The following is a 14,707-nucleotide window of genomic DNA, read 5'->3' on the forward strand; positions in this document are numbered from 1 at the left end:
TGATTAGGCACATTTTGGATATTCCTGATGCTCCTCTGCAGAAGCAGCGAAAGCTGTGTCTTCCCGAGAACTTATCCTTTCTTGAACCTCCAGATATATATGAAGCAGTTATCAATCCACACATCCGGATAGCAGTGGTTTGTTGCTGAATAATGATAGGTAGAAGTTCGTATTTGAACTTTTATAAATATTTTTAAATAGTATAAAGCTCATAACATGGGCGCCAAGAATGATAAAAATTGCTACAAAACTCAAGGACATGAACATTGCTTTTCGTGCCGAAGTTGACATACTAAGCATTTCTTCTTGCGCTGTATAAAAAGTATTTTCATTATATGACTAGGTTTTACCTTCCTACTCAAGATAATACAATTGTCTGCGTGAAAACCCTTGATCGTGATTTAGCACTTGAACCATGAGGAAAACCAAAAATAGAAGTTCACGAAAACACGAAAAAGCGTCGCTTTTCATAGAGTTAATAGAGTTTAAATTAATACGTTATTTATTGCGTGCAATCGGAAAAACGGTGTATACAGTATATAGTAAGAGCAATGAATTGTAAGAGCCTTTGTAGACTCATGGTTAGACAATTGGATTACCAACCTTCGGTTGCATTTTTTGTGAGTTTAAATTCAGCAGAATGCCATCTTTTAATTTCAAAATTTTAACAGCTATAGCCAGACATACTTTAGGACACACATACATACAGACGACAAACTTTGATTTATATATATAATGTATATATAGACTAGCTGTGTTACCCAATGTTGCCTTGGTGTTAAAATCAGCTTAGAGGTAATGAGAGTTGCCTGCCACTTGCTATTAGCCTGGCACAATGCCAATGGATATTTTGAGCAATTTATTGATATGAGCTACTCACTTCTCATGACATTATGCTATAACCTTACGTCATGACGCAGAGCGATAGCGTATTTACTCCAATATAGCGACATATATCACTTAAAGGTTTACTTGCAACAAAATTCAGATTATAGCTATTTGGTATCAAAAGATTTGCCACGTCTTACTCTGTTGTGTTGTAGGTGCAAAATATGTGGAAATGTGATTACAAGCTCTTAAAAGCTCAAAAACGAACAGTTAATCGCGGCTAACACGAAAACGTCGTAGTTTGGAATCTCTTTATTTCAATGACATTCTCAAACATTGTGGTTATTGTTTTGACACATGATGTTATCGTGTGAAATTAAAGGCCAGTAAAAGGCTCAATATAAAACGTCTCGTAGCACTAGTTTATGACAAACACTTCGGGTTCTACCGGAAAGCCCGTATTAAATATACATCTCGCTACTTTACAGTTTTGTTTCAGCTTGGTCTAATCATCTAGTTGTATTCTATCATGGGACCCATACTTCCTGCCAAATGGTGCGAACAATTTCTGCAGCATTTTTCGATTATCACAGGTGACCAACAGGCTCCTCATGTTTATTAGAGGATGATATGCACTCCTTCGTGCTAAGGTTAAAAAATTAAACGAAGTTTTAGGCTAGGTTTTGAGATATCCGTGCTAAAAGTGACAGCGCTACAATGATGATGAAATAGGCACGTAACGACAATAGACATGGTTTTATTGAATACGTGAAGTACATTTGTGAAAATATTTCGACGAATAAGGTTGCATGAAAGTGTAAACAGAAGCCTTCGTGTTCAACTACGTCTCATTTGAGCCGTTTTGGAAAGACATTCTAATCTACGACAGTCTCGTGATGGCTGCGATTAACTGTTCGTTTTTGAGGTTTTAAGAGCTTGTAATCACATTTCCACATATTTTGCATCTACAGCACAGCAGAGTAAGACATGGTGAATCTTTTGATACCAAATAACTGTAATGTAAATTTTGTTGCAAGTCAACCTCTAATGAATACATGTGGCTTAGTTAGTAAGTGAACCGGAGGGTCCGAGATGATAGCGGATTACATACGGATTATTTATTTCAAGATTTTAATAGCTATAGCTGGACACACATGATCAATTGAGATATATATACAGATTAAACACGTTGAGGTTAATGTTTTTATGGTGCACAAACCGATTATCTGCTTCGAAAGGTGTTCTCACACTATTCCACGAGAGCCACAATTGGACTTTTTTGGTCAGCGGTACCTTATTGGCCAAATTTGAATACAAAAATCTATTAACGTTTATGAATTTTCAACTGTACAGTTAGTTTTTTTCACAACATGAAACGTTATCTTTATGAATGTAATGATAGCATATAACTTACTAACATCTAAAGGAATTAGTAAGTTATAGTCGCTGGTTGTTGTGAGTGTGTGAAACTTTATACCAAGTTGATAGATCTATGTCAATCCGGGCCTTAATATTAGTCTTAATATTTAGCTTATCAACATGGTTAGTTGCAATAACAGACATTGATTATTCGGTCAAGAGGATATTATTTGTGTGAAGGACAAATTTCTTGGTAGCACACTCTACAAAATGCACGTACGAGCCAATTGGTGTAATTCTATAACCAGCGCTTGAAAGCTAATGCAGGGTGTATACATTTTTTTTGTAAGTAGTGGTACTATCTATAGTGTATTGCTGCATACAAAAGTGTTACAAACGATAATTATTGTAAATACAGTAGATGCTCCTACAACGTAAACAATCCGTTACGGGAACTTTTACGTTATAGGGATTTCACGTTATAGTTATATTTCATGTAAAATACATGTAAATTGCCTAATTTGTTCCAAGAGATTCCCAAACTCACCGCTTTAGTCCTTCATAACGGAAAATACTAGACCCAGCTTTTTTTTATTGACGGTACTGCGACTAGTATTATTGGTTGGTATTGACAAGATTTCTCCTTTTTCTTATCACTTTCGATTTTTCGTCCATGATTGCAGTAATTTCACAATGAGTTAAGGAGAACGCACACCTTTAATGTCCATTCACCTCGAGTTTTTTTTATTTATTTTGAGAAGAAGAGTCTATTTTGCAAATAAACCGATAAAAATGTTTTATATGTCTAAAATAAAGTAAAACAAAAATATAACTACTATAGTAAGAGCGGTCGGTGTCTATCTGTCCGTCTGTCTATCTGTTGGAAAGGTTCATGCTTATAATAAAAGTTAGCTTTCGACGATACTCGAACTCATGACACTCAGATCGGTAGACCGACATTCCAACACCTACACCACTTACTATCTGTGATTTATCGACACACCTGACAATTTCTCATGGCGAACTAGACTGCCAGAATACTAATATATATAGAGACTTGGTGTGCTATCCGGCGTTGCCCGGGTAATAAAAAAAGTCTTTGGACAGAAAATTCGTTGGTATTTAACATATAACAACATTTACCATTCTAACTTTCAAACTACATATCATGAGAGAAATTTTTTGTGTAGTTGAAATAAATTAAGAGAGAAAATAAAACAACTAAAGGTTTTCAAACTTTTTCAAACAACTATAACTTTCAAACTTCATATCATGAGGAAAAGGTTTTGTGCAGGACAACTGATTTAAAAATAAATAAATCAACTGTAAAGGTTTTCAAACAAATGTAAGTTAAAAATTTTATAACTTTCAACAACCTATATATTTTAATAATGTACAGTGGAACCTCGGTTCTTGAACATAATCCGTTCCAGAAGGTTGTTTGAAAACCGAGTTGTTCGAGATCCGAAACAATTTTTCTCATTAAAATAAAATTATGCAAATTTTAATCCAATTCGAGGCGAAAAAACAACTTCGGTAAAGTATTTTTTCAACAATTTACACCATAAGCTGTACTTGTACCCTGGTGTTGCCCAGTTAATAAAAAAGTCTTTGCACAGAAAATTTATTTGTATTTAACATATATAACAACATTTGCCATTTTAACTTTCAAATTACATATCATGAGAAAAGTGTTTTGTGTAGGTACTTGAAATAATTTGAGATAAAATAAAAACAACTGTAAAGTTGGTCAAATTTTGTCAAACAACTAACTTTCAAACTTGATATCATGAAGAAAATGTTTTGTGCCGGCCCAATAAATTAAAAAAAATAAAACAATTTTAAAAGGGATTAGATGTAAATGTGAAATAATTAGCAAGTAATAGCTAAATTAAGTCGGTTTTGCTACAATTACAATAAAAGATGATTTGGTAATGATACAATTAATGCAAACTGAGAAAACAAAATAAAATTCCTGAATATGTTGAATTAATAATAGCAATTCTTGCATAAAAGTGTGTGGGTATAAAAAGGTTACTGTTCCACCAGAAGCTATCCATCAAAACTTTGAATACGACAATACTAAAAAAATATGACAGAATATGGTCGTATTTTGTAGTTGAAATTTTATTAGAACAATGTCTGTCAAAAATGGTTGAATAAATAAATAATATTAATAATAAAGATTGGAAACTAATCAAGTAATAATAACAGTGATAGGAAAATGAATAATGTTTAAACTTCAAACACAATACTCAAATTATGTTTAAAAGAATGCAAGTTGAAATACTAACGACGATGAAACAAACTTTAAAAACTTATATTATAAACTTCAAAAGTTATAAGAAGTTTATAAATGTAATAAGAGAATGTAAATTTATATATCTATATATATATACTTCTCAAAGTATGTAAATGTATGTAAATAGAAAAGCGAGGAATAACTGATACTTGTAATCTTACGCGATAAATATTACAGTAATCTTACAAAAGCTTGTTGTAAAATGTGAAATTAATTACGAATTACTAATTGGTTAGGTTTAGAAGGAAAGATGTATAAGCTAATACACTTAGCTGTACAACCCGGCGTTGCACTGGTAATAAAAAGTCTGCGGACAGAACATTGATTTGTATTTAACATATAACAACATTTGCCATTCTACCTAAAACAACTGTGAAGGTTTTCAAAATTTGTCAGACAACTTTTAAACTTTATATCGTAAGAAAAATGTTTCATGCAGGTCAAATAAATTAAAAAAAATGAAACGACTATAAAAGGGTTTAGATGTAAAAGTGAAATAATTAGCAAGTAATGGCTAAATTAAGTCGGTTTTGCTACGATTACATTAAGAGATGATTCGGTAATGATACAATTAATACGAACTGAGAAAACAAAATAAAAATTCTGAATATGTTGAATTAATAATAACAATTCTTGCATAGAATTGTGTGTATAAAAAGTTACTGTTTCACCAACAGCTATTCATCAAAACTCTGAATATGACTATACTGGTACGACGATTTGCAAAAACGAGATATTGTAGTGCCTTTGTCTGATCGAAGGTGAGAGAATCTAGATTTTAGAGGCTATTCCTACTCGAGATAACACTAATACTCATACAATCTTTATTTTCAAGTATCATTCTGTATATATTATTATATTATCTTTACAATATTATTATAACACTGTAAAAATCTGGACCGGAACAATTACACTGTAGATTGTTGGTATACACTCTCAAATATTAACCTTTCATCTTGGCCCGCAAAAAGGGGCATTTTTCTGTTTTTGTTTATGTATTATTTCTAATCAATAAAGATTTCATCATCATCAAGATAATACAATTTTCCGCGTGAAAAATAATAACCTGTACGGTGATTTAGCAATTGAACCTTATAAAGGTTGACTTGCAACAAAATTCACATTACCGTTATTTGATATGAAAAGATTCACCATGTCTTACTCTGTTGTGTTGTAGGTGCAAAATATGTGGAAAGGTGATTACAAGCTCTTAAAATCTCAAAAACAAACAGAAAATCGCAGCCACCCGAGACCGCCGTAGTTTCGATTTCCCTTTCCAAAATGGCTCAAATGTGATGTAGTTGTGAGAGATGGTTTCTGTTTACCCTTTCTTTTAACCCTTATTCGTCGAAATATTTTCACAAATATACTTCACGCTTGCAATAAAACCATGTCTATTGTTCTTACGCGTCTGTTTTATCGTCATTATAATTCTGTCACTTTTAGCAGTGATATCTTATAACTTACCGTAAAAATTCATTTAATTTTTTAACCTTACCTCGAAGGAGTACATATCATTGTCTGATAATCATGACGAGCCTGTTGGTCACTTGTGATAATCGAAAAGTGTTGCAGAAATTATTTGCGAAGTATTGGGTCACATTATCAGATTACGACTAGACGATTAGACCAAGTCTTGCCGATTAGACCGAACCGAAACAAAACTGTAAAATAGCGAGCATCTATATTTGATACGGGGTCTTCGGTGAAACCCGAAGTGTTTGTCATAAACTAGTACTACGATAAGTTTTATATTGAGCTTTTTATTGGCCTTTCAATTCACATGAGAACATACGTGACAAGACGATAACCAAACTGTAATGAATACATCATCGAAATAAAGAGATTCCAATCTACGGCGGCTTTTCGTTTTTGAGCTTTTAAAAGCTTGTAATCACATTTCCACATATTTGGCACTTACAACACAACAGAGTAAGACATGGTGAATCTTTTAATACCAAATAACTGTAATGTGAGTTTTGTTGCAAGTCAACCTTCAAGAAAAGCCGGAAATAGAGGTTCACAAAAAAGGCATCGTGTTTCATAGAGTTAATAGAGTTTAGTCGCCAAATTCTAATATCAAGAGAGTCTATTGTCGATATCGTTTTGCCGAAAACAACTTAGCCCTAATATGGCGAGGACAAAAAAAGCATTGCGTGTCATAGAGCTAAAAAGTTCATAGAGTTGTAATTATTACATCATTTTTGTTTGAAAATGGAAAACGATGAATAGGTTATGTATACATAGAGGCGCACTAACCAGAGATTATGGTTAATGCGCCCTAACGGTAAAGAATAAAACAAAGAATAGCCGCACCCTTATATAAGCCGCATGGCTCAAACCGTCAGAAAAAAGTAGCGGCTAATAGTCTGAAAAGTACGGTACTCACTAATCAAAAACATCTTGTACTAAGCCTGCAAAAGGCACTCTATTTCCGCAATCATTTGTTTTGACAGGTACTTACGGTGTGTTACAATTTACAAGCTTTACAATTCATAGCTTATTCTTATGAATTGCTTTATTTTGGGGCTGTTTCTCTAGGTTTCCGCGTGTGTGCGAGATGGATTGTATGCGTGGACATACAGTATACATTATAGGAACGTCTACGGTATATTTCTGTCATCTGTAACCTGTTTATTGTTTGCGTTTCCAACTTACGGGCATTAGCTATTTTTATGCGGTAATATTTCTCAACTGTCACAGTAATCGCCATAACTTGGATGTGTCTTCAATCTTGTTACCATATCTAGGACTTGATCCATGATGAAACAATTGGTTTGCTACGAGAATCTGATCAGGCATATCAAATGAATGCTAGCGCTAACACAGCCCCAAAGCATACAATAACTATTTGCGAACCATCCACTGGCAGCTCCAGTTTTATTCAAAATCCCAACTTCAATCAGGTGAGTTAGAAAGTCAGTTTTAACATTGTTGAACAAGACTTTTAACCTCATTTGCTGGCTCTCAGCCATTGAGAGTTGTGCTCTCTGTATTTTATTATAAATAATAGATGTCTTTATGAACATAGTACTTCATTCTTCTACTCTCAGGATGTAGAAAGGTGTTACGGGAAATCTTTGCGATTCGCTAATTTGTGCTAAAACTAAATAATATTGCTTTGCATGCGTGTTATGGCTACACATCTGATGGCACATTCTACAGCTTCGTATGTTTTGTTTCATAAAATTCTAAATGGGCTATTTTGTTATATTTATTTGCACAGTTTTATGAGTAAAAACTAGTCAATCAAATTTGCACCTCAACATTTGCAAATGGTTTATCCTTTGACAAACACATCAGGCTTGCATTTAAGATTTTTGCAAAAGATTACATAGCCAAAATCTGTTTACTAGGTGACCATTTCTATTCAAAACGTATTGCAACAATAAATTACTTATTGTTCTCAATGTGCTTTTTAATAGATTGCTCCAGAGATGGATCTCGCTCCAATGGCAGCCGGAGAATTAGACCAGCTTCTTCAGGAGCTCAACGTTTCACCCATTAAGCATATCTCTCAGTTAGAGCCTATTCCAAGGTTAGATAATTTTGCATGACTGGTTTGTGGGAATTGCAAATGTTTTTAGATATTTTGTTTGTTTGTTTATTTCATCAATAGGAAAATAGAACAAAAAATTGAAGTAATAAACACATCACATGGTTGTCAACATAAGAGTGTATAATTAATTTTTAGTAATGAACAAAAAATATAACAACACAAAGGAGGTGAGGATGAGGCTTATATGCAACGGCAAACCGGTCAAGGCCCAGTTGGGCGATAGCAGAAAAAAATAGACTCTCACTCCCGTTCCAGAAGAGGAACTTTTATACTATTTTTAGATTCGGAAATGGTCCTACGTTTTTTAACATATATAGGCAGTTGGTTCCATAGCACCGATTCTTGGTATGTTGTTTTTCGATGACTGGCAGCGGAGCTAGATGGTGGAATGGGTAAATTTATAAAACCTTGTCTCGTAATTTTTATAGGCACAGTGTTTTGAAGAGAATCTTGAAATGTTAGAAAAGCACAAAGCAAAGTACAATATTTATATAACCGAAAAATGTCAAAAAATTTTTAAGGTTTTGAAAAGCTCTTTAGTAGGATATAGGAAATCTTTTTTACAAATAATCTGAACTAGCATCTTTTGAAAGAGAAATAAATGATTCAAGTACACAGCTGGGGCATTTGCCCACACTTCAACACAGTAAGTTAGTTTTTAGTTTACATAAGAATTGTAAATCAGTAGTAAAATATATTCAGGAAGACACTGGGAACATCTAAACAATAACCATGAAATAGGACGTAATTTTTGCAAGATCGAATAAATATGGTGTGAAAAATTTAAGTGTTTATCTAACGTTACACCTAAAAATTTAATACTATCAGATTTGCCAGTTTATGTTAAGAATTTTATCAGTAAACTTAAATTTATTTTGGAAGTTTTGCAAAACAATGTATTGAGCTTTTTCCATGTTAATAGCCAATTTGTTTGAGATACACCAAGTATATAAAATTTGAAGGTCATTGTTTAGATCATTGGGAATTTTATCAAGGTTTTTTGATTCATAAAACAAATTTGTATCATCGGCATATACAGCGAAAATGTAGCAAACAGTTAGGTAGATCGTTTATATAAATTAAAAACAATGAAGGACGTGAGACAGAGCCTTGAGGAACTCCATTAAGTAATGTTTGAGGTGAAGAAATGCTATTTTGAATACAAGTTGATTGTGTTCGGTTTTCTAAATAACTTTATTTAGGAATGTATTTGTATAGATAACATATTTAGGAAAGCATTAATCTACCAAATAAGTTATTTGCGCTTTTAAGAATATATATCATGTGGCCTATGGCCATCTTGCTTTAGTGGTGTTTCTGCACATTTTATATCATACATATTGTAGTCAACCCGAAGAGATGACTGCGCCTGAAGTTGTTGAACCTATCTCTAATATTAGAGACCAGTTGGAGAGAACTCCAGTTGATCAAGCTGTTCCATCAGGTGATGGTTTGCCCATCAATGATGGTCTGGAGGGTAGAAAGAGGAAGCGGTCCTTTGATGATGACATAACGTTGATAAGAGAAGATGGTGATGCTGCACGAAAAAAATCCAAAGTATGGTTATGTCTTCTTGGAGTGAGCATTGCGAGTATCGCTAATATAGGTTACACAAATACCACTTTTTAAAAGTTTTCTGTCGTCGAGTTTTTCTCTTTCTTTGGCTAATTATTATTAGAATTTGTGACCATAGTCAAACATGTCGATAGCGCACTAATTAGTGATTGGTGGGAAGGTGCCTTAAAATTATAGGCCAGATGATGTCAAACCCTTTGTACAGAACTGGGGGCTTGGATTTCTTACAGCAACTGTCAAAACAGCTGTTGTGTGTATGGCGACTACATTATAATAATAACTGTTACGATAGCGAGTTTACTGTCAACATCACTATAAATAACAGCATTGCGGCAAACTGTAGAATTGGATTAGGTTGCAATATTTCTAACACCACGACAAATCAATTGGTATTGACCCGTGATCGCTACCTTTTAAAAATATGTATGTTAGTTGAGTGAAAGTAGAAACACGAATGTAATTTATTGAGCAATATCACCAAGGACTATACTGGCTAGGTTTTTTGTCAATCAATTCTACTTACTGTGCTTGGGAGAGGCAAGGGGTAAAGTCATGAGGCCTGATGAAGACACAAATCAACAGTCAGTTTGTATATGCCTAAGAACTGCTCTATCACAAGTATGAACACTGCTACCTCAAGAGCCAGCGGGACAAACAACTCGAGTAAAACTCACAAAAATTTGGAGTCAGCATGTGCATCCCCTATAGTCGGCTTGATGAATGTTGAATGTCTCAGAAAAGGTGAAAAATTGGCACCCAAGTATAAAGACCTTACCATCTTGGCGTACAGACCGGTTAATACAATTAAGAGGAGCGAAAGTGTAGCAAAAATGCTGAGCTGTGTCGAGAGCAAGACCAAGCTGACCATGGATGTTTACTTCAATAGTAGGAAAGCTAAAGACCAAGATAACCATGGATGTTTACTTCAATACTAGGAAAGCTAAAGACCAAGATAACCATGGATGTTTACTTCAATACTAGGAAAGCTAAAGACCAAGATGACCATGGATGTTTACTTCAATACTAGGAAAGCTAAAGACCAAGATGACCATGGATGTTTACTTCAATACTAGGAAAGCTAAAGACCAAGATAACCATGGATGTTTACTTCAATACTAGGAAAGCTAAAGACCAAGATGACCATGGATGTTTACTTCAATACTAGGAAAGCTAAAGACCAAGATGACCATGGATGTTTACTTCAATACTAGAAAAGCTAAAGACCAAGACACATATTGTTTTATATTTTCTCTAAAGACCAAGACACATATTGTTTTATATTTTCTATCTCAACTATATATTCTTTTACACTTTTGATTTTCATAAAATATTTGGGTGAGTTGGAAGCCGGCATCGACCGATCACGGCAGTGGAAAAAGCTGCCAATAGAAATGCCACATTTTACCTACATGGAGGAAGAGAGCTCTTTGAATATAAAAAAAGACGGAATTCAGTAGAGTTCCATACTGACCAGTCATATAAGCTTCCCTGACTGAAAGCAGCTGGCTGAGTTGGCAATTTCTCTTATCTGTTTAGTTGGTAATATTTGCTAGGACCGTAGACAAACACCAGTTGAGAGAAGTACTGTTTTAGAACTGCTACAATTTTATTTGTCGAATTAATGGATTTTTTTACTAATGTTAAAGACTCACTTGGTTACGATATTACACATAACCATTGTCTGTATCAAAACACTTAATTTCTCTATATAATGTAAAAACTTACGTGCAGTATACTTATAATGTATGCCTGTTATAACGTAAATGCCAGATAATGTAAAAAAATTATGCAAAGTCTTTGCTTCGTAGGCCTACTACGTAAAAAATTCCATATAATGTTAAATGTCAAGTAGGGGCAACTTCTCAAATTCTAATTGAATGCCGCACTTGTGAAATAACAAAATGATGTACATATAGAGTTATATACATGTATATAATATATACAACTTCTATGACACTTTACATCGTCAGATGTGTTGACGAAACAGAATAAGTAGCTGCGCAATTATTAATAAATACGTAAAGGCGATCGGATCGATTGGTGCAGGTGTTACAGCATTGGCCTACCGATCTGAATGAAAAGTTATGATAGTTATCTTTCATCCTAACCTTGACCCCTAGATACTGATGAGATGACGAATGAGTAGACACCGCTCTTTTTATAATAAAATCTATTTCTGTTTTGCTTTATTGTAGACGTATAAAATATTTGTCATTAGTTTTACTTTTCAGAATAAACTTTCCTGTCTAGAAAAAATGAATAAATCATTGTAAATGGACGTCGAATATGTGTGTTTTACCTCAACTTATTGTAAAATAATCGCAATCATTGCCTATAAAACCAGTGAAATTGATCAAAAGAAGGAGACAAGTTGTTGATGCAAACTAATAATATTACAGTTACATTACAGCCAGCAAATTAAAAAGTTAAGTCTAGTTTTTTTCTTTTTGGTTAGCCAAAGGGGTGAGTTTGAAAAGATATTGGAACGGACTACGCAATTTACATGTATTTTACTGTTCATATAACGTAAAATAACGTAAAGATTCCTGGAATGGATTCTTTACATTGTAGGAGCGTCTACTGTATCCGCTTGAATCTACATAAGGTATTGAAGTCTGTTTACACTAAGTGGTTTGGAGATGTGATTGTTGCAGTACCATCTCTTATGAACTTCGGAAATCAAGCTAGCACGTCACTCACTTTATTGTCTGCATTTGCTATATATTCAACACTAGCAAAGAAAATTCATTATGAAGCAGTTGTAATGTAAAAATAATCATGGGTGTATCATTTTCTTTTTCAGAAATTATTTTGGAATTGAGTGGCATGAACAAAAATGCTCACATGGTGATAATGATACATAATAAATGTAGTCATGGAAAGATAATCTCTATTGGCTAATGATCAGAAAAGATTTCTGTCGACCGTAGTTGGTGCAACTTGTGCTTTGTTTACGCTTAATTTTTGTTATAAATGAATTGAAACCAACATATTGCTTTTTAGTCACCTAGCGTGAACACCTCTTTATGCTCTCAAAAGTTGATATAGTTTCAGTTGAGGTTTCAGTGACCCGCGACAGCCCGTGTGTGTCAATATAGTAAATATGGTGCTTTATTACTTTGCAATTTGCTATGCAGCGGTCCGTAGCTCTCGTCTTGCCACCTCTTGAAAAAGACGTTCAGGCAGATTCACCACGAGTTCCTCGGACCAGTAAGCTTATCATCGATGAACCTCGCCGCATAAGCAAGGCAAAGTGGAATGTCTGGCATGGAGATACAGCTCTTACTATACGTCCTCCGGTCAGTCTCCATTTCTAATTCTCTTCTGGTCTATAACTTTTCATGTAGTTATATTAAACTGTATGGAGAGAATAAAATCTTTAAAAATTCAGTGATATGTTGAAGGTTCTCCCAGACGACCGCAGGCTCACGGTCATTGATCTAATGACTCAGCCAGCTTGCCAAGGTTTGACTGATTGTTTATATTGGACCATTTTTTGTTATGTTGGGATTGTATTTGGTTGCACTGTTTTTACGAAGTTCACTTGCCGTTTATTTTGTTCTGTTGGTGATGCAGGTGAAGATTATTTGAGGCATGCTTGTTGATATAGAATCCTTCATCAGGCCTGCCTAGAATTTTCATAAAACGATCAGTTTTCTCCTTAATCATATTATTATCAAAATTCTAATTTGAACTATTGTGGTTTTACTCCATGTATTTTTGTAGTTTTAAAGCACGGATAAGCGTTCATATTTCTTCGATCAGTCAAATTGCTGCTTATCAAGTTAATTTATTCTGAGATTTTGTTCACACGTCATCGCATGTTAAAGCATATGTATTTCTATAATAAAGTAAGTAATAATCCCGCGACCAAACACGAGTGAAGCGATTGTTTGGGAGATTTATGATAAATGCATATGTGCACACAACTCACGAAAATTATTCATCAACACCATCGCAATCCTTTGTATCTCATGTATCAATCCCTTGTATCCCCAAAATTTCCTCAACAAATTTAACCATTTTTGTGTAGAGTCATTTAAGTATAAGAATGACACAAAACACATATAAACCTATTTAAATATGTTACCAAGTCTTTATTATTTGTAGACAATATCTTAAACCTTACCCATCTGATTGGATTATACACAAATAGACAGATTAATTTGGGCCAAAATCGCAATAAAAAACTTGACAAGCTTTTTTTAATCAAAATTAAGATCGGCCAACGATACGCTAATAAAGCCATGCGACAGATAGTATAACTATTAAGCAGTGCGCATTTCACGAGAAAAACGTGTTAATTTCATCAGTCTATAGCATTGTCGAATTGCCGAAGGTTTCCAATATTTTCCCGCTTTTAATATCTTGCAAAAATATTTAATTATAATAATTATTCAATTTTATAAAATTATTACAAGATTTAAATACAGTCATACTTCGGCTTACGAGCTTAATGCGTTCCGAGACTGAGCTCGTATGTTAATTTACTCGCATGTTAGTGCAATTTATTTATATATAGAACCATTAAATATATATCGGTTAGTTTCCGTACTCTAAAAATGCAAATAAAACACTCAAAACAAGATATTGTAACAGAAAGAACATGTTGGTTATTGTCCTAATTTACCAAATGCTTTCAAAAAGCAACAATTAAATAATGCAAGGGAATGTGATTAATTAAAATGTAAAATTAAATACATACAATAGCAGCTAACTCTAGCATTTGCCAGAGAAGGAGATATAAGTTATCCTTCATTACAACAGTTGACTTTGATAAATTTGGATTTTATCAATGTCTTAAAAGACAAACGTAGAAGCAAACCTAAAAGCAAACTTTCATTTTTAACTTAACGTGATTAAAATTTCTTCGGCGTTTGAAGTTTCTCGCTGGTTTGCTAATTTTTCCTTTGTTTCGCTTTCACGACTAGCCGGCCGTTATAAGATAATCCTATCTAAAGACTTTTGCCTTTGTCGCCCTTTCAACATGTTGCGATTAGGACGAACGCTGGTGTTGTCACAAAAGGTTAATGCACGACCACTAGCCAAGTTGTCCGAATGTCTATTTTTATAGTTTTGCTAGA

Source organism: Watersipora subatra, chromosome 1 (assembly GCF_963576615.1).
Source record: "Watersipora subatra chromosome 1, tzWatSuba1.1, whole genome shotgun sequence".
Classification (NCBI taxonomy): Eukaryota; Metazoa; Bryozoa; class Gymnolaemata; order Cheilostomatida; family Watersiporidae; genus Watersipora; species Watersipora subatra.